Consider the following 26,033-nt stretch of genomic DNA (forward strand, 5'->3'; position numbering starts at 1 on the left):
TGATCCCTGTCTCCTGTACAGTGTCACGAACCTCAGTCCATAGTTCATCAGGCACTCTATCTATCAGATCTAGTCCCTTAAATCTATTTCTCACTTCCACTGTATAATCATAAGGGATTTGATTTAGGTCATACCTGAATGGTCTAGTGGTTTTCCCTACTTTCTTTAATTTAAGTCTGAATTTGGTAATAAGGAATTCATGATCTGAGCCCACAGTCAGCTCCTGGTCTTGTTTTTGTTGACTGTGTAGAGCTTCTCCATCTTTGGCTGCAAAGAATATAATCAATCTGATTTCAATATTGACCATCTGGTGATGTCCATGTGTAGAGTCTTCTCTTGTGTTGTTGGAAGAGGGTGTTTGCTATGACCAGTGCATTTTCTTGGCAAAACTCTATCAGTCTTTGCCCTGCTTCATTCCATATTCCAAGGCCAAATTTGCCTTTTACTCCAGGTGTTTCTTGACTGCCTACTTTTGCATTCCAATCCCCTATAATGAAAAGGACATCTTTTTTGGGTGTTAGTTCTAAAAGGTCCTATACGTCTTCATAGAACCGTTCAGCTTCTTCAGCATTACTGGTTGGGGCATAGACTTGGGTTACTGTGGTATTGAATGGTTTGCTTTGGAAATGAACAGAGATCATTCTGTCTTATTTGAGATTGCATACAAGTACTGCATTTCGGACTCTTTTGTTGACCATGATGGCTACTCCATTTCTTCTGAGGGATTCCTGCCCACAGTAGTAGATATAATGGTCATCTGAGGTAAATTCACCCATTCCAGTCCATCTGAGGTAAATTCACCCATTCCAGTCCATTTTAGTTCGCTGATTCCTAGAATGTCGACATTCACTCTTGCCATCTCTTGTTTGACCACTTCCAATTTGCCTTGATTCATGGACCTGACATTCCAGGTTCCTATGCAGTATTGCTCTTTACAGCATCAGACCTTTTTTCCATCACCGGTCACATCCACAACTGGGTATTGTTTTTGCTTTGACTCCATCCCTTCATTCTTTCTGGAGTTATTTCTCCACTGATCTCCAGTAGCATATTGGGCACCTACTGACCTGAGGAGTTCCTCTTTCAGTATCCTATCATTTTGTCTTTTCATACTGTTCATGGGGTTCTCAAGGCAAGAATACTGAAGTGGTTTGCCATTCCCTTCTCCAATGGACCACATTCTGTCAGACCTCTCCACCATGACCCACCGGTCTTGGGTTGCCCCACGGGCATGGCTTAGTTTCACTGAGTTAGACAAGGCTGTGGTCCTAGTGTGATTAGATTGACTAGTTTTCTGTGAGTATGATTTCAGTGTGTCTGCCCTCTGATGCCCTCTTGCAGCACCTACCCTCTTACTTGGTTTTCTCTTACCTTGGAAGTGGGGTATCTCTTCACCGCTGCTCCAGCAAAGTGTAGCCGCTGCTCCTTACCTTGGACGCGGGATATCTCCTCACCGCCGCCCCTTCTGACCTCGAACGTGGAATAGCTCCTCTAGGCCCTACTGTGCCCGCACAGCCACCGCTCCTTGGAGGTGGGGCTGCTTCTCCCTACTGCTGCCCCTGGCCTCGGACGTGGGTATCTCCTCTCCACTGCTGCCCCTAACCTCGGACGCTGGGTAGCTCCTCTCGGCTGCCTCCTCTAGGGCATGGGGTCCTCCTGGCTTCTGCCCCTGACCTCCGACGTGGGGTAGCCGCCCATGCTAAATGCGCCGGTCGCAGCCGCCGGCGCTAAATGCTATCCATGTTATTACAAGGATAATCAAAAACAATATTTTTAAAAATATGATCTGATTGTATAAAAAGCACCAATGTGAAGATAATAGAACTTTTGTTGACACAATCAGCCATATACAGAAGTGAGAAAATCCAGATGATCATAGAATGATCACTTCCTAACCACCTTCTTCTTCCACTTTGAGGAAGATAAGAGATCTATCCCACCCACTCCCATTTCAGAAAAGGGGACTCTACAGAGTAGAGGTCAGCTGTGTAACATCCAAACTCACATTATTGCAAGGTATTTGTGTGAGTGGGTATGTATAGATATATGTGTATCCTTTTTTAAATTCTATAGAAAAGGAACCATAATTGAGAAATGTTTTTCCCCATTGTTTTGGGGACATCTTTCCATATCTGCACACAAATCTCTACCTTATTCTTTTAATACTTATGTAGTATTTAGTCAGGATGGCCTATGTAATTGAGCAGTTTGTGTATTACACGTAGACACCCAGGTGAGGTGTTGAAGGTCCACTTGTCAGTACTCTTGACTAGCTGCCCCTTCCCAGAGGGTCCTCTCTTCACCCTGCTCTGGCTCTGACGGCCCCCACCATCCCACCCATCAGGCTGGGACCCCCTTGTTCTGCTCCAGCACTGACATTTCACAGAGGCGGCCCCTTTGTGGAGTCATCCCCTTTACCCTTTGAGAGTCCTGACAGTCCACATTCACCGCCCTGTGGCACAGATGCTTTTCCTGCTCCTCCTGCTCTAGTGCTTTGGTGACCTGTCCCGCCACTGTGGCTCCATAGCATCAGGCAGGGAGGCCTAACTCACTCTGTTCCACTTAATGACTTTCAGCTAAATTGTTCAAGAAGAGAGGAAAGAGCTGGTGATAATTTTTTATCTTAGTAATAACTTCATTTCTAAATGATACTGTTGGGCCTGAGGGTTAATATATTGCAGAGTTAATACTTTTATGTGTTTTAAATGGTAATTTGAAGAATAGCATTTACATTTAATAACCATGTGAATGCAGTTTTACCCAATGAATGTGTAATTTGGTAATGTGATTTGAAAATCTGAGAAATCTGTCTTCTTGTTTTTTAAAAAGCTTTAGTATAAAATGGGAATTTGCATTGTACAGTGGATATGAATGTATGCTTTTAGGAAAGCTTGTTATGTTTCAGTTTTAAACCTTGAAAAGTACATCTTTTTATACAACCCTGAAAAGAAAAGCAGGATGCAATTATATATATACTATAATTGCATCTATATAAAAATATCTTATAAAATAAAACAGGAAGGAAATATACCAAAATATACGAGCGATTATGCTGGATGTGGTAGGCTTATAGATATTTCCCCCCTGTTTTCTATATCTTCAAAATTTCTGAAAAGTAACAGTATTATTTTATGACTTTTAAAATCCCTTTTTGAAAAATTGCTTCTTTTTAGTTTTTAGAAATTTGTTTCAACCTTTGAACACTCTAGGAAGTGAGAATTTTGCTTTTATTTTCTAATGTCTTACTGAGAACTTAACCAAGTTTGAGTTTATGATTTAAAAACTAGGTTAAGTATTTACAAAGGTGAAAAGTTCTGGGACAGTTATTTCTTACATTAAGATTTTTTAAAGAATAGTTAAGTCAAACAGATTAAGATAAAACTTAATTTAGAAGATATACAGGTGGTCAACAACACATGAAAAGTTGCTTAATATCACTAGTCATAAGGGAAATGCAGGTCAAAACCACAATGAGATACCACCTCTTATCTGTTAGAATGGCTGTTATCAAAAAGATAACCAGTAATAAGTGTTGGCAAGGATGTAGAAAAAAGAGAACCCTTGTGCACTTTTGGTAATAATGTAAATTGGTGCAAACTCTATGAAAAATAGTGTGGAGGATTCTCAAAAATTAAAAATAAAACCACCATCTGATCTAGCAATTCCACTTCTGGGTATTTTTGTGAAGAAAATGAAAACACTGATTCGAAGAGATATCTTCACTCCCATGTTCATTGCTGCATTGTTTGCAATAATGAAGATATGGAAACAACCAAAATATTCATTGATAGATGAATGGATAAATAAGATGTGGTATATACATACACAGTGGAATATTACTTAGTCATTCATTTAAAAAAGAATGAAATTCTGCCATTTGCAACGTAGATAGATCTTGAGGCATTGTGCTAAGTGAAGTAAGTCGGACAGAGAAAGAAAAATACTGTGTGATCTCGTTGATATGTGGAATCTAACAGGCAAATAAGCAAAACCCAAGCTCATAGATACAGAGAACAGATTAGTGGTTAGGAGAGAGGCGAATGGTGGGCAAAATGGTTGAAGGGATCAAAGGTACTTACAAACCTACAGGTATAAAAAAAAAAGTGGTGGGAAGATAATGTACAGCATGAAGACTATAGTTAATAATATTGATTGCATATCTGAAAGTAGCTAAAAGTTCTCATTACAAGAAAAGATTTCTTAAAATATTGTAACTATGTATGTGGGTGGATGTTAACTAGACTTATTGTACTGATCTTTTCACAGTGATAGACATAACGAATCACTGTGTTACGCACCTGAAACTGTTACATGTCAATTATACTGCAATAAAAAAGAAAAGATAAACTTCATTTAGTTATGCAGATAGTTACTAACATTGCATTCATGTAATGAAATTCTATAGTTTCATGCTCTTAAAGTTAATTTTATGTGTGTTTTTCCACATGTGGCATTTTGTAAAACTTCCTATTAAAATTTAGCTCTGAGCCAGTTCTTTTCTTACCCACCCCACCCCCGCCCCCAGCCAGGTTTGGTACTTGTCCCGTCCCTGCGACTTCAGGATACATGTTAAAGCACTCTGAGTGGTTATCTGGTTTCAGTTCCTTGGCTTGAGGTGGGCAGGAAGTATCTCCCCCTTTTCCCTCAGGAGGCAGAGAAATATACACCACCTGGTTTCTTTAAAGTCCTCTCTATTGTCCCTTGAAATCCTTATAATTAAAGAATTGAAGTTCATCTCTTATCATCTTGGCAAGGGTAATGTACTGATGTTAGCAGAGCCAGGTTTTGGCCGCCCTACTTGTAAGCCTTGCACTGCTCTTTAGAATAGGGAAGTACTTGACTTCTATTGTTTTGATTTTGGCCTTTGAGGCCCCTTCTGAACAGAGAGGACAGGAAGAGTTGCATTTGACATCCTGTTATATTAGCTGATATTGTTATGTCTACAAAAGCAAGTAATATATAGTCATTAAATGCACAAGCTTTGGAGTAAAGCGGAACTAAGTTTGTATTACCTTCAGTAACCTTTTAATACTTAACCTGTTCAGTCTCAGCTTCTTCATTGACAAAATGGAGGTGATAATGACTGTCAAGAGTTTTGAAAATTAAATATAATAATGAAAATAGGTACTAAGCACAGTTCTTGACAGATATAGTCACTTAATAAATAATTGATTATCTATATTTAGGGCTTCCCTGGTGGCTCAGATGGTAAAGAATCTGCCTACAGTGTGGTAGACCTGGGTTCCATCCCTGAGTTGGAAAGATTCCCTGGAGGAGGGCATGGCAACCTACTCCAGTGTTCTTGCCTGGAGAATCCCCATGGACAGAGGAGCCTGGTAGGCTACAGTCCATGGGGTCTCAAAGAGTTGGACATGACTAAGTGACTAAGCACAGCATCAATATTTAAAATATTACACTACTATACAAATGTATCTTTTGTGTACCACCTGGATTTTTCCTCTCTATTTTCCTATTGAAAATATTTAAACAGTGATAATTAGGTTCTACTGCAGATCAAAAATATGTAGGAACTACATTAGACTGAGAGAACTGCTTTGACCTCAGCCATGCAATTAGGGAACATTAAATACCTGCCTGTTAAATTATAGCCTTATTTATGGGAGAGGAACATTGATATATATGATAAACCTTGTCAGTAGATTATTTAAGAAATATATTTTAAACTTAGATTATATGTTTTCCAGTTTTTCAGATTAACTTTACAAATTTATTTTTCTTGGATAAATTTAGTTGAATATCTTCAAAACACTGGTATTTAGTAAAACCTTATAGGTTAACTGCATTACACTAGTCTTTTATTCAATATAATTGTTATTTTTCAGTTCAAGGATGTGATTTAATCTATTTACTAATTAGCATATATAACACTGGTTCTGCAACAAGAAAATTAGTTTTTCTGTAAATCCTGATACAGTCTTGGCTAACCTGGTGTCTCAGTGGTAAAGAACCCGTGTTCCAGTGCAGGAGATGTGGGTTCGATCCCTGGAGAAGGAAATGGCAACCCACTGCAGTATTCTTGCCTGGGAAATCCCATGGACAGAGAAGCCTGGTGGGCTACACTCCATGGGGTCACCAAAGAGTCAGACACGACTTAGTGCCTGAACAGCAGCAACAACAACAACAAAAAATCATAGTATAAGAAGCTGGTTTGGGAAGTTAGTTCTTTTCCAACTTTATTTAAGGTCTATTTCTCCAGTGGCCCATATAGCCTTTTGGGACCAGTACATTTCTGGGTAGGGCCTAATTTGCAGTCATCATACCTTGATTGTCTCTAAACTAGATTACTAACTGGAACACTAGATTAAGGTCCAGCTGCAATGGAAGTATAGCTACTGTTGTGATTTCTAACCTCCTTGATATTTAGTTCTCCCAAATCACATTCATCTTTTCTTCTGCCTGTAGTGTTTTAATATATCTCCCCTATTATAGACTTCCTTTATGTTTCACTGTCATTCAGGAAAGCCTGAGACCTATCCAGATGTAAATGACCTCTGTGGGCATGTACACCTTTCAAAAAATAGTTCTTGGTGACTGTAGTTAACAATGCTGTTTTAAGAGAGTAGATCTTACATGGTCTCACTTAAAAAGAGGTTATGTGAGAGAATGAATATTTTAACCAAACTTATTGTGCTGATCGTGTGTATATATACTATGTATGTATCAAGTCATCATGTTGTACATCTTAAACTTATACAGTGTTTTATGTCAGTTATATCTCAATAAACCTGGGGGGGTTGGGAAACAGTTATTGCTTCTCCTGACTGTTCTTACTTGATTTTCAAAGGGAAGAGTGTTTATATTGTCTATTCATAGAATTTGGAGCCACCTGGTTACTTTAGCAGACCCCTAAATATCCTCAGGTTCCTTTGTAAAATGGTAAGCATTAAAGCTAATGCATATATAAGTTGGAATATCTTACTCTATACTCATGGTCTTCTGTGGGTGTGTAAGATGATATATTAGGATGTAAAAAGAGCATTCGAGTTGTTACTTACATTTGTTTTCACCTTAAAAAGTAGTCAGTTAAAAAAGAAAAATGTAATAAGTTAGGCTTTGTCAAATATTTAATATACAGATTGACACTGCTGCGTCCAGTCTTATCAGATTTCATCTAAGGCATTAATCCCAAGGGGAAAATGGTCATTCTCCAACAAAAAGGACTTGACAGTAACATCCTTACTTGTCTTTTAGCTATTGTTCACTTTTAGTTATTGCAAATAATAATGGTCATATGTGTCCAGTTTATATATGTTTAAGTGGATTTAGAAATTATATTTTAAATGATAGAGTCAATATAGTCCTTGAACATAAGAACATTGGCATGAAGTTGCCAGACTTAAAATATCACACAGTTTTCCTTTACCATAAGAAGGATTCAGAAATTGTTGGTTTTCTGTGATAAGTCATAATCAGCAAAAAAATTGAATATAAACACATTTAATGTCTTCCTTAAAGACAAAAGTTAATAATCACTGAGAAATCATTTGTTTTCTAAAGAAACTCATGAAATTTAGAGAGGGAATTTTGATCATTGAGAATATTCCCATTGCTATTTATTGTTGCCCAAGACAAAGTATCGGAGAAGGCAATGGCACCCCGCTCCAGTACTCTTGCCTGGAAAATCCCATGGGTATAGGAGCCTGGTGGGCTACAGTCCATGGGTCGCTAAGAGTCGGACACGACTGAGCGACTTCACTTTGACTTTTCACTCTCCTGCATTGGAGAAGGAAATGGCAACCCACTCCAGTGTTCTTGCCTGGAGAATCCCAGGGACAGCGGAGCCTGGTGGGCTGCCATCTATGGGGTCGCACAGAGTCGGACACGACTGAAGCAACTTAGCAGCAGCAGCAGCAGCAGCAAGACAAAGTATGTGTGTCATCTGTAAAACTTCCATATCTGCACACTTAGCATGCTTGGAAACAATTTTCTAATCTGTTTTGAAATCTTTCAAAGTAGTCTTGGGATTTTTAATCAGTTTCTTAAAAATTTAAATAATATAATACTGTCCAATTAGTTTGCAAGTATAGTTGACAAACATTGGATAAGATGGAGGTTACTAATCAGATTTCAGTAAAAACACTCTCTTAATTGGTGAATGAAATTGACCAATGAGTATTTTGATTCTGTCCATGAAGCTCTTCTTTCATTGACTCTATGTACTGTGGGGAGTTAATCCTATTCAGTTACTGTTTATGTAATTTATGTTAGTCAGATCAGGCTGCCGTAACAGAGTACCACAGGCTGAATGGCTTAAACAGCAAAAATTTATTGTCTCACACTTTTGGAGACTAGAAGTCTGAGATTAAGGTGTTGGTGTTGGCATAGACGGTTTCTTCTTAGGCCTCTCTCCTTGGCTTTAAATCAGTAAATGACTGCCTTCTCCGTGTGTCTTCACAGAATCTTCTTTCTGTCTGTGACCACATTTTCTTTACTTATAAAGACACCAGTCATATTGGATAAAGGCCCACCCTAGTGACTTCATTTTAACTTTACTACCTTTTTAAAGGCTCTCTTTCCAAATATAGTCATATTCTGAGGTTTTAGGAGTTGGGACGTCAGCATGTGAATTTGGACATAATTCAGCTTGTAATACCCTTAGAACCAGGAATTGAAATAAACTGAATTTAGAACTAGATCTTTGTATTGCTGTTTCAAGGCAAAATCATCATGTTTAATCACATTGCTTTTACTAATATTTGTAATTAATCATATTTTAGTAATACGGTTATTTTACCCTCCTTTTACGTATTTAATTTAACATGATTTTTAAAATACCTCATGCTTTTAAAGTTTTTATTTTTATGTTTATAATATACATGATGTGGTTATAGTTGTGTATGTCTATAATTTATAACATAAATCATTCTTGTTTATAGGGGTTTAGAATAGAAATTTAGAGACCCCTGACTTAGATATTCCCCCCCTTTAAAATGTCTACCACGAAAGTAATGTGTTACATGTTATTAAAGATAGCAAGGGTTTTGGGGTTCAAATTCTACTTTTCCTACTTAACAGTAATATACACTGTGCTGTGCTTAGTCCCTCATTTATGTCTGACTCTTTGTTGGTCCATGGACGATAGCCCACCAGGCTTCTCGGTCTGTGGGGGTTCTCCAGGGAAGAAAACTGTATTGGGTTGCCATGCCCTTTTCCAGGGGATCTTCCCAACCCAGGGATCGAACCCAGGTCTCCCACATTGTGGGCAGATTCTTTACCATCTGAGCCACTAGGGAAACCCAAGAATACTGGAGTGGGTAGCCTATCCCTTCTCCAGAGGATCTTCCTGACCCAGGAATCAAACTGGGGTCTCCTGCATTACAGGCGGATTCTTTACCAGCTGAGCTACCAGAGAAGCCCCTATAATAACATATATGAGCTTAAAAAGTTATCTAACCTTCTAAGCCTAAGTTTCTTCATCTAGAAAATGAAGATATCTTCCTCTAAGTATTATTGTAAGGATTAAATGAGATTATACATGTAGTCCTGGCAAATAGGAAATGTACAGAAAAGTCTTTATTGTAATGCTTATAATTATTTAAGTAACTTGTTTTGGTATTATTCATTTATCTTTAAGAGCTTCCCTGGTGGCTTAGCAGTAAAGAATCTGCCTGCAAAGCAGGAGCTGCAGGAGACATGGATTCGATCCCTGGGTGGGGAAGACTGCCTGGAAAGGGCATGGCAACACACTCCAGTGTCTTGCTGAAGAATCCCATGGACAGGGAAGCTAGCAGGCTACAGTCCACAGGGTTGCAAAGAGTTGGACACAACTGAAGCAACTTAGCACGTGTGCACATTTATCTTTAAAGTATTCTAAGATGTTTTCGTATTCTATGAATGGGGCAATTTCAAATCATTAGAGGCCCTTAAAGTAATAGGCACTGCTAATTTTCATAAACCTTTCCTTATTATATATTCTTATAGTCAGGATTTAGTCATTCATTTAAGTATTTACTGAGGGGTTACTGTCTGGAGCATAGTCTTCTAGGTGCTGGAATACAGTAGTGAAAAAGTTTATGTTCCAGTAGGGGAGACAAACAAGTAAACAAATAAATAACAATTTCAGTTAAGCGATAAGCTGTATGGAGAAAATATAGCAGGGTGAAGGCATAGAGAAATATGTGGGGAAGGAAGCCTTTGAGATAAGATGGACATGGAATATGAAAACTGAGTAAAAATTGAAAAATGAGAAAGGGAGAAATGACAGTGACGTGGATTAATGTGATAGCAGTGAAGATGGTAAATGGTTAGAGTTACAGATATGTTTGAAGGAGGAGCCAATAAGAGTAACCATTTGTCCTAGTAAGTTTGGGCTGCTGTATAGCAAAAATTCCATACACTGGGTGGCTTGAACAACAAAATTTTAGTTCTCAAAATTCGGGAGGCTTGGAATCCCAAGATCAAGATGCCATCCTATCCAGTTTCTGGTGAGGGTCCTCTTCCTGGTTTGCAGATGGCTGTCTTCTCATTGAAACCTCCCAGAGTGGAGAGAGAGATTGTCTTTATTGTGTCTCTTTTTGTAAAGACACTAATCGCATTCATGAGGGCTTCAACCTCATAATTACCTCCCATCTCCAAATACTGTCATAATGGCAGTTAGGGTTTCAACATATGAATTTGAAAAGTGAAAGCGCTCAGTCGTGTCCGACTCTTTGCGACCCCATGGTCTATACAGTCCATGGAATACTCCAGGCCAGGTTACTGGAGTGGGTAGCCTTTCCCTTCTCCAGGGGATCTTCCCCAACCCAGGGATCGAACCCAGGTCTCCTGCATTGCAGGCAGATTCTTTACTAGCTGAGTCACGAGGGAAGCCCAAGAATACTCGAGTGGGTAGCACATCCCTTCTCCAGGGATCTTCCCCACCCAGGAATGGAACCCAGGTCTCCTGCATTGCAGGTGGATTCTTTACCAACTGAGCTATCAGAGAAGTCCTATGAATTTGGGGGAAACATAAACATTCATCATTGGGTTAGTTATAAGGATAACCCCTAAGGTCACACAGCTGTGGCAAGTAAAACCTCCAGTTGTACCCAGTAAAATCAGTGAACAGCAAAGAAGAATTATAATCATTTGGAAATTTTTTGAGTAACGTGGATAACCAACTATATAACACTATCCCAAAGTTAATATTATTCTAAGTCTTTGGCTTGTGCCTCAAAATTCTGAATATAATCTGCATCAAATCAACTATCATTTTTTATTCTTTCATTTTAGAAAAACTCAAAAATTCCCATGACAGATGTCTCAACAGAGTTTATAGAATTGTTAAAATTCAGTTTTTTTGAAGAATCATATTTCTTGCTTTGTAGTTATGCAGAATAACTACTGGACATGTTTATGTTGTCTATTATTAGTAATGTTTGGGTTTTTTTACATTTCTTTGCTATTTTGGGAGTCACTTTTAGTTACCTATAAGGCTGTTTCCTCTGATAGGAGTGAGATAAAAGGCTGATATCTCCCCCCCTCCCCCACCAAAAAAAGGCTGATATCCTGTGTGTGCTTGCTTTGAAGATTTGTTTTTCAAGAAACATCAAAATGGTAAAAGTTTTGAAAGGCAGAAGCCAGTCTGACACTTGGTTTTTTTTTTCCTTTGTTACTTTATTCCTTTATCATTTGCTTTAAAATATTTTTTGCTAAATTTAATGACAAATTTTAAGCAAGTTTTTTTCCTGTGGGTCTTACTAAAAATTTATCCTGAGGCTTTACAGATTAAATGCTGTATTAATATTTAATTAAATATGTTTAGTAGAAATTTAAAAAAGCAAATACCATGAGCAGTTCAAATTCCTACCCATCCTCCTGAGCAGATTTTATTATGTTCAGTTTTCTCTGATGCATGTCTTAGCATCCTCTGCTGTAACAAGTACAAGAGTGACTTTCTGAGATTAAAGACATTAGGTCTTTCAAGACAGCATTGCAGGAGCTTCTCTGATGGTCCAATGGTTAATAATCTGCCTGCCAGTGCAGGGGACGTTGGTTTGATCCCTGGTCCAGGAAGATCCCACAAGCCGTGAGGCAACACAACTACTGTTGTGTTGTAAGTAAGCCTGTGCACCACAACTACTGAGCCCACATGCCATAAATAAATAAATCTTTAAAAAAAAAAAAAGACAGCATTGCAGAAGCATTTGCTCCTCTTGGCTGTTAATGCTATCTCTCTTTTCATTTTCATCCCTGAGTTTCTTTTTTTTCTAAATATACCCAGGAAGAATGACTCCAAAATATTAAGATTCTTGAGGTCATGGACCAGTATAAAGAAGTATTTGTTGTAAGGAGTATTCAGTATTGGGAAACAATTACAGAATACCGTTAAGTGTAATGGGAGCACACAGAAAGAGGGATTAACTCTGGGTAAAGGGCTAAGGAAGATCTCACAGGAAAAGTTTTGAACTGGTCTTAAAAGTACATTGTATGTTCATGAAGTAATTAATAGTGTGAGATGAGTGTAATTGTGCGGTAGTTTGAGCATTCTTTGGCATTGCCTTTCTTTGGGATTGGAATGAAAACTGACCTTTTCCAGTCCTGTGGCCGCTGCTGAGTTTTCCAAATTTGCTGGCATATTGAGTGCAGCACTTTCACAGCATTATCTTTCAGGATTTGAAAGAGCTCAACTGGAATTCCATCACCTCCACTAGCTTTGTTTGTAGTGATGCTTTCTAAGGCCCACTTGACTGCTAGTAAAGTAATGCTCAAAATTCTCCAAGCCAGGCTTCAGCAATATGTGAACTGTGAAATTCCAGATGTTCAAGCTGGTTTTAGATAAGGCAGAGGAACCAGAGATCAAATTGCCAACATCCGCTGAATCATCAAAAAAGCAAGAGAGTTCCAGAAAAACATCTATTTCTGCTTTATTGACTATGCCAAAGCCTTTGACTGTGTAGATCACAATAAACTGTGGAAAATTCTTCAAGAGATGGGAATACCAGACCACCTGACCTGCCTCTTGAGAAACCTATATGCAGGTCAGGAAGCAACAGTTAGAACTGGACGTGGAACAACAGACTGGTTCCAAATAGGAAAAGGAGTACATCAAGGCTGTAGAGTGTCACCCTGCTTATTTAACTTATATGCAGAGTACATCATGAGAAACGCTGGACTGGAAGAAACACAAGCTGGAATCAAGATTGCCGGGAGAAATATCAATAACCTCAGATATGCAGATGACACCACCCTTATGGCAGAAAGTGAAGAGGAATTCAAAACCTCCTGATGAAAGTGAAAGAGGAGAGTGAAAAAGTTGGCTTAAAGCTCAACATTCAGAAAACGAAGATCACGGCATCTGGTCTCATCACTTCATGGGAAATAGATGGGGAAACAGTGGAAACAGTGTCAGACTTTATTTTTCTGGGCTCCAAAATCACTGCAGATGGTGACTGCAGCCATGAAATTAAAAGACACTTACTCCTTGGAAGGAAAATTATGACCAACCTAGATAGCATATTGAAAAGCAGAGACATTGCCAACAAAGATCTGTCTAGTCAAGGCTATGGTTTTTTCAGTGGTCATGTATGGATGTGAGAGTTGGACTGTGAAGAAGGCTGAGCGCTGAAGAATTGATGCTTTTGAACTGTGGTGTTGGAGAAGACTCTTGAGAGTCCCTTGGACTGCAAGGAGATCCAACCAGTCCATTCTAAAGGAGATCAGTCCTGGGTGTTCTTTGGAAGGAATGATGCTAAAGCTGAAACTCCAGTACTTTGGCCACCTCATGCAAAGAGTTGACTCATTGGAAAAGACTCTGATGCTGGGAAGGATTGGGGGCAGGAGGAGAAGGGGACGACAGAGGATGAGATGGCTGGATGGCATTACAGACTCAATGGATGTGAGTTTGAGTGAACTCCAGGAGTTGGTGATGGACAGGGAGGCCTGACGTGCTGCGATTCATGGGGTCGCAAAGAGTCGGACATGACTGAGTGACTGAACTGAACTGAATGGTGATAAAAATGAAGAGAGGTAGAGGGGAAAAAAAAATGAAGAGAGGTGGAGGGAAAAAAAAGAAATGAAGAGACTCGTTCAGGAGGTTAGGTTGACGAGGCTATGTACTGATTCCCATACACATACAATATTTAAGTAAGTTGTGACAGTAATGTCATAGGCTTTATTGCATACTTTGTGCAAGATATTTTATATTAATATATTCTTTCATTTTATCTTTCCAGTAACTGATGGTAAGTCTTACTCCTTTGTTATAGACTAAGGCTGAATTAGTTAAGAGTACAAGACCATACCACAGAGTAAATTGTAGAGAATTTAAATCCAGATGTCTTCCTCCAAAGCCTGCCTTCTTTGTACCATAAGCCATGATGCTGCCCATATAAATTAAATATTGTAGTCTCCATATACATTTATGACACTTCTGTGGTTTATTTCATTGATTTCTGAGTTAAAAGCTATTTATTCTCTTCACCAGTAATAGCTTTCCTACATTGAGAGAATATGCTTGGCTTTTTCTCCCACCCTTAAAAAAGAGATTTTGAAAAGATTTTTATTAAGGAAGCAAAATATAAAAAGAGCATATTTTCTCTCCAGAATCTTTCTTTGCACTCTTAACCTAATAATAGGAATCAGTAATAACAAATTGAATTACAATACATAGGTCCAGACTGGATTTAATTAAAAAAATCAAGGACTGTTTATTATTAAAATATCTGAATGTGTTCAGATATATTAAAATATCTGAACAGTCTTCTCTAAGAGCAGTTGCCTATTATGATAATTTTGAGTTTTATGTATTTTTACAGGGACTTATTTTGTCTGTGTTGATACTTAAAAGCCTTTGAGTTTCTGAAAAGTTTGAATACATGAAGTTGATCTAGCACTAGACTGTTCTTTTTGCACATTGGTGTCCTAATATCCTTTTTCTAAACTTGTGCTTTATTCTGAGGCAGACTTCAATGTCTCTAGAGAAGAAACTTTCCAAAAACATGATAAATACATTTGTAAACTATTAGGAACACATACACATCTGAAATAAACATATCTGAAGTGATATTTTTCCTTATTCACATGCAGTGTATTCTGATTTTTTCTATTTTGTACTATTCTATTTCATTAAAAACATTTTATGACTTTCTCTTCTAATTAGGTTTAGAAGGACTCAGAAAACATTTGCTCCCATAGTAGCAAGAAAATCTTGGACAAAATAAAAATCACGTATTTCTCTGGGGCTTCCCTGGTGGCTCATATGGTAAAGAATCTTCCTGTAATGCAAGAGACCTGGGTTTGACTGCTGGGTCAGGAAGATCCCCTGGAGAAGGGAATGGCTATCCACTCCAGTATTCTTGCCTGGAGAATTCCGTGGACAGAAGAGCCTTGTGGGCTACAGTCCATGGGGTTGTGAAGAGTTGGACATGACTGAGTGGCTAACATAGAGAAGTGCATAAAGAAACTTCAGTGAACTGAATTCCAAAATGAATTGTTTATAAGTGAGTGGAAAGCCACAGCAACTTTCATACCTGGGGACAAGCATGTGGTTTGGATATTGGAACCCTGACACAGATGGTAAGGCTTTACAGAGTCAAGGGGAAATCTGCCAAGCCTTAGTAAACTGTATGGACTCTTGGAATTGGAATGTGGATTGGAATTTGGAAGAATCCCAAATGCAACAACAAACCAGGTGGCCCAACACTTATCTGCTGTGTCTGCCATCTTCAAATTTTTACTAAGAAAGCAGCATTGCAGGTGAGTGTGGGAGGCATAGAGAAATTGTGCATTGATGCTCTGCCAGATTTGAGTCCAAAGGTGAACCAAAAATACCTGAAACTATAACCAGCAAGAAAAGCAGATAGAAAACACCAACTCAAAATCTGAGAATCTCTACAGACCTCAAGCAAGATAAATATAACTGAAACAACACTTGGGCCAGATTGCTGAAAAGCAAAGATAAAGAGTAAATCTTAAAAGAAGTTAGGAAAAAATAGCTATATTATGTACAGGAAAACTAACATAAGAATGGCTGCAAAATTCTCATTCTGTAGAAAAAATGCTGACTGCAAGTCAGAAGAATGATAACTAAACTAACTAAAGAAAAATACTATCAACCTAGAATTTTGTATCCAGCAAAATTATCCTTCTAAAAAATGAAGGTGAAATAAAGTTATTTTAGATTAATAAAAGAGGAGGAAATTTGTTCACCACCGAAATGAACTACAAGAAATATTAAAGGAACTACGTGAAGATCTGTGGTAAATCAGAATTTATAGATGAGAAAACTGAAGCCCCAAAAGGTAAAGTCACACAGCTCTGGTCACACAGCCAATTAAGTTACAGGGTTAGGACTGTACTCCATTTCTTCTGATTTCAACAAACTCTTTGTTTGGGGAACAGTGTAATATACTGAGTGGGAAAAGCAAATGACTTTGGGGTAGGCACATACAGGTCTGAATCCTAGCTCCTCCAGCTGTTGAAACCTTGGGCTGTTGAGAAAATCGCTCATCTCTACTTTTCAGATGGAGAGTATGCAGAGAGCAATTAATATCTACTTCATATGGTTGAGAGGAGCACTATAATTGTTAAAGGACCTTGTACACTGTAGGCATAAAATGAATCTTAATCTCTTCACCTCTTTGTAATATGATACCTTTTTGAAAAATCAGTAGAGGTTGTTTTTGGGTGGGGGAGGGAATCATCTTTCTCAGAGATTTTATCTTTAGTTTTATCTCTACTGAAATAAGCCATCCTTATGACATCAGTTCAGTTGTGATTCTGTTTTCATTTGGCTGTGTTCCTTCTAGTGTCTGAGTAGTTAGAATCTTTTTGGCATCCATTTTCTTCAGATAGCAGTAGTCATTCTGGCATTACACCTGAACCTGGTATTTAAAAAATAGGCATCTATACCTAAGCCCCCTCTTTTCTTCGGTCAAAGGAATAGCTAAAAGCTTAATGGAAGTTTTGCAGTGAATAGTGTAGTATTATTGGGAGCCAAATGCATTTATGAGAAAGAAATATCAGATCATTTCAATGTTTAAGAATACAGTTGTATGACAACTCATTTTAGATTTCCTGACCAGTCTGTTGTTCAGAGAAAAGTAATACTGATCCTACAGAATTTAGGCTTGAATACAAAGAGTGATTTTTATTTATAGTTATTAACATATCTTATTCATCATATGTTCACTGTTTCCAAGGTCTAAGATTCATTACACATGGGTTTGCAATTCATTACAAATATGGGCCCTTATTAAGTAGAGAACTTCCTTTGCATCCAAGTAGTAAGCCTTATGTGAAAATTGAATAGAAGATTATTTTACTGAAAGTTAAATTGTCCCTAAATTGAAATTCATTGTATTCGGGTTTTGTTTACTTTAGTAACAGATTTAACACTGTTTAATTCAAAGATTCTCACTTCATTATTAAGGATAAAGAAGATCAGTAACACCTGTTTTGAGGGGCATTAACTTCAAAGAGGAGAGCTTTTGTTTTTAAATTTGATATTGGCAGTGTTTTCCCCTAAAATATTCAGATTCAAGAGGTTAAATCTTGTTGGCTTTTTTTTTTTTTTCCTGGAATGGCATACAATTAGAGAGCTCAGTGTCTCTGGCTTTGACAAGGGAAAAACAGGTTGAAATGAACTGAACTGTCTAGTTTTTAATAATAGCTGCGATATAGAAGAAAACCTTGGACTTTGTGACCTGGGCAATTCATTTATCTTCTCTGAGCACTAGTATCCTCACCTACAAAAAAGTGCCCAATAATATAATAATCAAGTTTGTTATGAGGAGGAAAGGAGATAGGCTAACTGAAACTGCTTTGTAACTGAACTACTATGCAAATTACTTTTGAAGTAAATGACATGTCTTATCTTTTCTGTTGTTTTTTTTTTTAACTTTTTATTTTGTATTGAGGTATAGCCAATTAACAATGCTGTGATAGTTTCAGTGAACAGTGAAGGGACTGTTCACATACATATGTACGTATCCATTCTCCCCCAAACTCCCCTCCCATCCAGGCTGCCGCGTAACATTAAGCAAAGTTCCATGTGCTATACAGTCGGTTCTTGTTGGTTATCCATTTTAAAAATAGCAGTGTGTACATGTCCATCCCAAACTCCCTAATTCTCCCTTCACCCCATCCATCCCACCAGCAACCGTAACTTCATTCCCTAAGTCTGTGAGTCTCTTTCTGTTTTGTAAGTCAGTTCATCTGTATCATTTCTTTTTAGATTCCACATAGAAGGGATGTCATACGTATTTCTGAAGTAAATGACATGTTTTAAATGTTTTAAAAGTCAGGATGATTTTTCTCATTCAAATTAAGAGCAAAACTACGTCGGATTTTCAGTGTACTAAATTTTTTTCACATTTAAAAACTAACTTCACTGAGATAAAATTTCAAACAGTAAAATATACCCATTTTATAACACGTATAAGATCAGTAGCTTTGACACATGTATACAGCTGTATAACTACTATCCCAGTCAACATGTGTAATATTTCCATCACTCCACAAAATTCCCTTATATGTCTCTGTGGTTAGTTCTTACCCTCCTGGCCCTAAGCAACCACTGATCTGCTTTCTTTCATAATAGATTAGTTTCGCCTGTTCTTGAATTTCATATGAATGGAATCATACTGTATGGACTCTTTCGTTTATGAATAATGCTTTTGAGAGACATCCAAGTTATTGCTCATATCATTAGTTCTTTTTAATTGATGAGTAATACCCTATTGTATGATTATATCACAATTTGTGTATTCACTTAATGATCTTTTGGTTGTTTCCAGTTTGGGACTAGCATGAATAAAGCTGCTATGAATATTCATGTAAAAGTATTAATATTTGTGTGAACATAATATTTTCCTTTCATATGAAATGCCTAAGTGAGATTGTTATAGAGCCTGGTTTTTGGACTCTTTAATCAATAGAGAAGTTGATGAGAGGCCAGATAAGAAATTCGGACAAGGCTTTAATGGTCCTCACAAGGAAACAAAATCAAGTAACTGGTTTCCTTGCTTGCTCCCTGAGGTTGGGGGATGGGGTGAGGGAGTGAGCTGGTCCCTTAAGTAGGGTGAGGGTAGGGGTGGCTTCGGTGGTCTGCCCACCCCTTTGGTGATGCATTGTGTAGCGATCATGCCCTGTACCTTGCTTTTGCTCCCAGCACCTTGGATGTGGCAGTTACATATTTACTCACTTTGTATCTTGTTCATTATTTAACCCAACTGCTTATGCACACAGTTATTTTTAGTTCCTTATAATTTCTTTGTATTCTGTGGCTCTAGGAGACATTTTTCCAGTCCTAAGGACTGCAGCAGTGTCCCAGGTCCCAACCCCCAGCCTGTCTGATAATTTTCTCATATGGCGCTCATTGGGCTTCCCAGGAGGCACAGTGGTAAAAGAATCCACCTGCCAGTGCAGGAGATGCAAGAGACATGGATTCGATCCCTGGGTGGGGAAGATCCCTGGAGTATGAAGTGGCAACCCACTCCAGTATTCTTGCCTGGAAAATTCTGTGGATAGAGGAGCCTGGTGAGCTACAGTCCATGGGGTCACAAAGAGTCAGACATGACTGAGCGGCTGAGTGTGCACACACATACACAAGGCAATCATGTTTATTAGTAACGTTATAAGCAACTGCCATGGACGGAGGAGCCTGGTGGGCTGCAGTCCATGGGGTCGCTAAGAGTCAGATGCGACTGAGCGATTTCACTTTCACTTTTCACTTTCATGCATTGGAGAAGGAAATGGCAACCCACTCCAGTGTTCTTGCCTGGAGAATCCCAGGGACCGGGGAGCCTGGTGGGCTGCTGTCTATGGGGTCGCACAGAGTTGGACACGACTGAAGCGACTTAGCAGCAGCAGCAAGCAACTGCCAGACTGTTTTCCAAATAGCTGTACCATATTACACCAGCAGTGTTAAGAGTTATATGCGCTCCGATATTTGGCACTGCAGTTCTTTGTAATTTCAGTGATTCTAATGGGTATGCAGTGCTACCTTGTGTTTTAATTTGCACGTTTTTGATGACTAACGACAGTGTACATTTTTCAGGTGCTTTATTGTACTTACTGGCTACTCCTAAAATCTTTTGTAAAGTGTCTGTTCATATCTGATGCACATTTTAATTGAGTGAGTTATTCGTTTGTTATAGTTCTTTACATAATGAATTTAAATCTTTGTCAGATGTATGTATTGTGTATAACACTTCTCACAGTGGTTTGCCATTTCATTTTTAAAACATCTTTTGAAGAGCAGAAGATCTTCATTTTAATTAAATCCATTTTAGCAAGTTTTTGCCTTTATGGCTAGGACTTTCTGTATTCTAAGAAATCGCTTCCCTTCCTAAAGTTAACAGAGATTTTTTTTTTTTCCTGTTTTTTCTTCTAGAAGGTTTATAGGTTTATCTCTTAGGCTTAGGTTTATGATACAGTAATCCTTCCCTATCTGTGGTTTCAATTTCTGTGATTTCCAGTTACACACAGTCAATTGTGATCCAAAATACCAAATAGAAAATTCCAGAAATAAACAGTTTATAATTTGAAAACTGCATGCTGTTCTGAGTAGCATGACGAAATCTCCCACCATTTTGCTCTGTCCTTCAGGGAACATGAATAATCCTTTTGTCCAGAGAATCCATGCTATTTCTGCTACCCACCCATTATAGGACAAAACAATATATATGGGATTTGGTATTATCAGCCATTTCAGCATCCACTGGAATGTGCCCTTCATGGATAGGGAGGGGACTCCTGTACATTTTAAGTTAATTTTGGTACATGGTGTGGGTAAGGGTTGAGGTTCATTTTTTCCATATGAATATCCATTTGTCCCAATGCCACAGATTACTCCTTTCCAGTTCTGTGGAAATCAATGGTCTGTACACATGTGGGTCTATTTCTGGGCTCTGTACTGTTCTATTGATCCATTTATCTCTGCTTTCACTGGTACACAGTCTTGATTACCACAGCTTTATAATGCCTTGAAAGCACTTTGTTATTTTTGAAAATTATTTAAGCTATTCTAGGTCATTTGAATTTCCATATATATTTGAAAATCAACTTGTCAGTTTCTACTACAAAGTCTGCTATGAATTTGATTAGGATTGTGTTGAATCTGCCTCTCAATTTTGAGAGAATCAGACATCATAACAAAATCAAAGCTTTTAGTTCATTAATGTGGTATATCTCTTTTAAAAATTATTCTTTAATTTTTCTCAGCAGTATCTTGTATTTTTCAGTGCGTAAGTCTTTTACTTCTAAGTATTTATCTCCTATTTTTCGTGCTGCTATAAATGTTATTTTAAATTTTATTTTTCAGCACTCTCAGTATCTATGCTGCTGCTGCTAGTAAGTCGCTTCAGTCATGTCCGACTCTGTGCGACCCCATAGACAGTAGCCCACCAGGCTCTATAAGTACAGTTAAATCTCAGTATCTATAAGTACAATTAAATCTTAAATACTGACCATGTATCCTGAAAAGCGAAAGTGAAGTCATTCAGTCATGTCTGACTCTTTGTAACCCCATGGACTGTAGCCTACCAGGCTCCTCCGTCCATGGGATTTTCCAGGCAAGAGTACTGGAGTGGGGTACCATTTCCTTCTCCAGGGAATCTTCCCAACCCAGGGATCGAACCTGTGTCCTCCCACATTGTAGGCAGACGCTTTTACTGTCTGAGCCACCAGGGAAGTCACCTGAGACCTTGCTAAATTCTCTCATGAATTCTACTAGCTTATAATAGTGGATTTCTTGGAATTGACTAAATATATCATCATGTTTGCCCAAAAAAATGTTTTACTTCTTTTCCAAACTTTAAAAAAATTTTTTCTTGCCTTATGGCATTGATTAAGACTTTTCATACAGGGTTGAATAAAAGTGGGGAAAAAAGACATTGTTGCCTTTTTCCCAGTCTTAAGGGAAAGGTGTTCAGTCTTTTACCACTTAGTATGATATTACAGTTGTTTTTTTCATAGATGCCCTTTATCACATTGTAGAAATTTAATTACTCATTTTCTAAAGAGTTCTTTTTTTTTACAATTATGGATGGGTAAGAATTTTTTCAAATGCTTTTTCTGCATCTGTTTGTTTTAATTGAGATATAGTTGGTATATAATATTATATTAATTTCAAGTGTGAAACTGAGAATTTTTATACATTATACTCCATTTATACTTATTATGGAATATTGCCTATATTCTCTGTACTGTGCAATATAAACTTGTAGCTTATTTATTTTATACATAGCACTTTATGCCTCCTAATTACCTCCCTTTATTTTGCCCCTCCTTCTTCCATCTCCCTCCTGATGTTTTCTATATCTGTGAGTTTGTTTCTGTTTGGTTAGATTCATTCATCTGTTTCAGATTTTAGATTCTGCCTGTAAATGATAGCATACAGTATTTGTCTTTCTCTGTTAGACTTATTTCACTAAGCATAATACCCTCCAAGCCCATCCATGTTGTTACAGATGGCAAATTTTGTTCTTTTTATGACTGAGTAGTACTCCATTGACTTCGCTGGTGGTTCAGATGGTAAAGCATCTGCCTACAATGCGGGAGACCTGGATTCGATCCCTGGGTCGGGAAAATCCCCTGGAGAAGGAAATGGCAGCCCACTCCAGTACTCTTGTCTGGAGAATCCCATGGATGGAGGAGCCTGGTGGGCTGTAGTCCATGGGGTCGAAAAAGAGTCAGACACGACTGAGCGACTTCACTACTACTACTACTACTTCACTAGTACTCCCCTGGGAGAAGGCAGTGGCACCCCACTCCAGTACTCTTGTCTGGAAAATCCCATGGATGGAGGAGCCTGGCAGGCTGCAGTCCATGGGGTCACTAAGAGTCGGACACAACTGAGCGACTTCACTTTCACTTTTCACTTTCATGCATTGGAGAAGGAAATGGCAACCCACTCCAGTGTTCTTGCCTGGAGAATCCCAGACACGGGGGAGCCCAGTGGGCTGCCGTCTATGGGGTCACGCAGAGTCGGACACGACTGAAGCGACTTAGCAGCAGCAGCAGCAGCAAATATAGAGGTATTCAGAATTCCTAGATCTTACTTCAGTTTTGTCACTTTGTTTCTTTCAAGAAATTTGTCTAAGTTGTCAAATCTACTAGCATAAACTTATTTATAGTAGTCCTTTATGTCTTTTAATGTGGGATCTGCAGTGATGCCCCCTTTTTCATTCCTGATATTGCTAATTTTTCCTTTTTTATTTATTTTATTCTCTTATTTATTTTATTTTATTTTTATTTATTTTATTCTCTTATTTATTTTATTTATTTTATTTTATTTTATTATCTTTATTATTTATCTACCTAGTGGTTTATCAATTTATTGATCTTTTTAAGTAACTTTTTTGTCTTATTAATACTTTTCCATTATTCATGTGTTGCTGTTTCATCAATACTCACTATTATTTATTTCTTTCTATTTGCTTTGGGTTTTTTTTTTTTTTTTTCCTTTTTGAGGGAGAACATTAAATCATTTATTGTTCATGTCTTAGGTGAAATGATAACACCCAAATTTCACCACATGGTTTAGAAAAATGTAGATTTGAAAAGAACAGTAGATTTTGTGCTGGATTGGCTGTAAAATAATTTAGACAAATGTTAAGCTAGAGTGTTTAATCTGGAGAGAAAATTAAAATAAAACTTGAAACTTAATGGGGTAAAATGTGTTCCAACTTAAAACACCAAGAAATAATATCCTCATTCATTGTTTTTAAACTTCTTTTTCCTTTTGTAATATAAGTGTTTATTTCTAAGTATTTGGGGATTTTCCTTTTGGTTTATAACTGATTTCTAATTCAGTTCCATTTGGGGTTAGAAAACATTCTCAGAATGATTTCAATCCTTTTAAATTTATCAAATCTTTTTTTATGGCTCAACATATGGTCTGTTGGTAAATGTTCTATGTGTATTTGAATTATATTGTTGGGAGTAGTATTCTAAAATATCACTTGTGAGTCAAGTTGATTGATAGTAGTATTCAAGTCTTATATATTTACTGATTTTTTGTTTTTCTGTCAATTACTACTGATGAACAGTGATGAAATACTAAAATTGTGGATTTGTCCATTTGTCATTTTTAGCTCTGACATTTTGGGTTCTTGCATTTTGAAATTTTATCATTAAGTACATAAACATTTAGGATTATAGTTCTTCTTGATGAATTGACTCTATTATTTGTTTGAAATGTCTCTTTTTATTTGTGCTAATTTTCTTGCCCTAGAAGTCTGCTGTTAATATAGATAATGCAGTGTTCCTAGATAGTGTTTGGTATTTGTATCTCTACTTTAACTTGATCTGTGTCTTTTTATTCAAAGTACAATTTATAGAAGTGTAGAATTAGGTCTTGCTTTTTTATCAAGTTTGATCATCTTTGCCTTTTATTTAGAGCTTAGCTTATTTATTATACACCATAATTATTAGTATGGTCATATTTAAGTATATCATCTTGTTTTCATTTTTTGTTTGTCCCATGTGGTTATTTTGTGGTTGCTGTTTTTCTTGTGTCTCTTCTCACTTCCACATCTTTTTTTGCATTGAGTATTTTTTAGAATTTCATTTAATATTTTCTTATTAACTTCTTGGCTATTCTTTGTTTTTCTTTTAGTGGTTGCTTTAGAATTTACACCATACTACTACTTCAACCTATTCAAGTAATATCCCACTTGATATGTAAAGTAAGAAACTTAGTGCTGTACTTCCATTTTTCTTTCCCTCCTTTGTGTTCTTGTCTTACATTTATTTTGACATTATTTTAAATTCCACAGTACCTTATTATGTTTACTGTAAATAGTCAATCAGTTTTAGAGATAATAATGGCAAAAATGTGTTTTTCTATATTTATTTATTTATTTTTGGCTGCATTGGGTCTTCTTTGCTGCACAAGGGCCCTAGAGCACAGAGTCATCAGTTGTGAAACATGGGCTTAGTTGCCCTGCGACATGTGGGATCTTCCCAGAAGTGAAGTGAAGTGAAGTTGCTCAGTCATGTCTGACTCTTTGCGACCCCATGGACTGTAGCCTACTACGCTCCTCCGTCCATGGGATTTTCCAGGCAAGAGTACTGGAGTGGGTTGCCATTTCCTTCTCCAGAGGATCTTCCTGACCCAGGGATCAAACCCAAGTCTCCTGCACTGTAGGGAGACGCTTTACTGTCTGAGCCACCAGGGAAGTCCGGGATCTTCCCAGACCAGGGATCAAACCTGTGTCTGCTGCATTGGCAGGCAGATTCTTTACCACTGGACCACCAGGGAAGTCCCATGTGTTTTTTATTTATCTATGTGTAGCATTTTTTGGTTCTCATTGTTTCTTTGTTTATATCCAGATTTCCATCTGGTATCATTTTTCTTCAACTTGGATAACTTTCTTTAGCATTTCTTATGGTGTAAGCAGGTCGAGCTTCATAGGCATATGATCAGTATAGTTACATAGGTTCCCACACTTAGAAGAGCCCTGTGGAATTTTATGCTGTGCAGTAGCCATCTAGAAATTCTGATAAATGTTATCTTTGAATTTGAGTTTTGTAAGTGAAGTCTGATTGGACAATGTAGTGTGTACTAGGGGCTTGGAGTCACAATTCATAAACAATCTGACTTCCTGCCATCTCCTTAGTATGGATTCTCAGCTGTCTTCTCTCTCTGACTCCCTGGCATATCTGGCCCTGCCCTATTGCCCCTTTCTCACCTGTACCCTCTGACTACTGCCACTCTCTACTCTCAGCAGACGCTTGGGTGTTTGAGGGTTGAAATTGGTTGTATAAATGGCTGTCCCATCCCATACTGACAGCACCATGGTATATCTGGCAAGCCACCAAGCAAAGGTGTTGGTCTTGCAAGGACAAGTCTATTGCCCACCTCCATCCAGAAATCAAATGTGTTCTGGCAGAGGTTTAAAGACTCTCAGGGTTACCTGTCTGTCATGAGTTAAAGAGACAGGCCTGTGAAATGGGGAGATACCTGACTGTACTTGCCCAGACCTTGCCTCAGCTAGAGCGTGGCCTCTTAGTTTAGTGGGTAGCAGGCAGGGGATTCCAGCAGCCATTAGGCCCAGGTTAGCATGTGCATGCCCCACATCACAGGA

The 26,033-nt window shown here is 37.9% G+C and overlaps 1 protein-coding gene across 2 annotated transcripts in view; it reads left to right on the forward strand.

Annotated features, from left to right (window-relative positions):
* Window positions 1–26,033, forward strand: part of DENND2C (DENN domain containing 2C) — a 93,222-nt gene that overhangs the window by 18,897 nt on the left and 48,292 nt on the right. The gene's annotated exons all lie outside the window — the stretch shown is intronic.

The sequence above is a fragment of the Bos indicus x Bos taurus genome, chromosome 3, assembly GCF_003369695.1.
Source record: "Bos indicus x Bos taurus breed Angus x Brahman F1 hybrid chromosome 3, Bos_hybrid_MaternalHap_v2.0, whole genome shotgun sequence".
In the NCBI taxonomy this organism is placed as follows: Eukaryota; Metazoa; Chordata; class Mammalia; order Artiodactyla; family Bovidae; genus Bos; species Bos indicus x Bos taurus.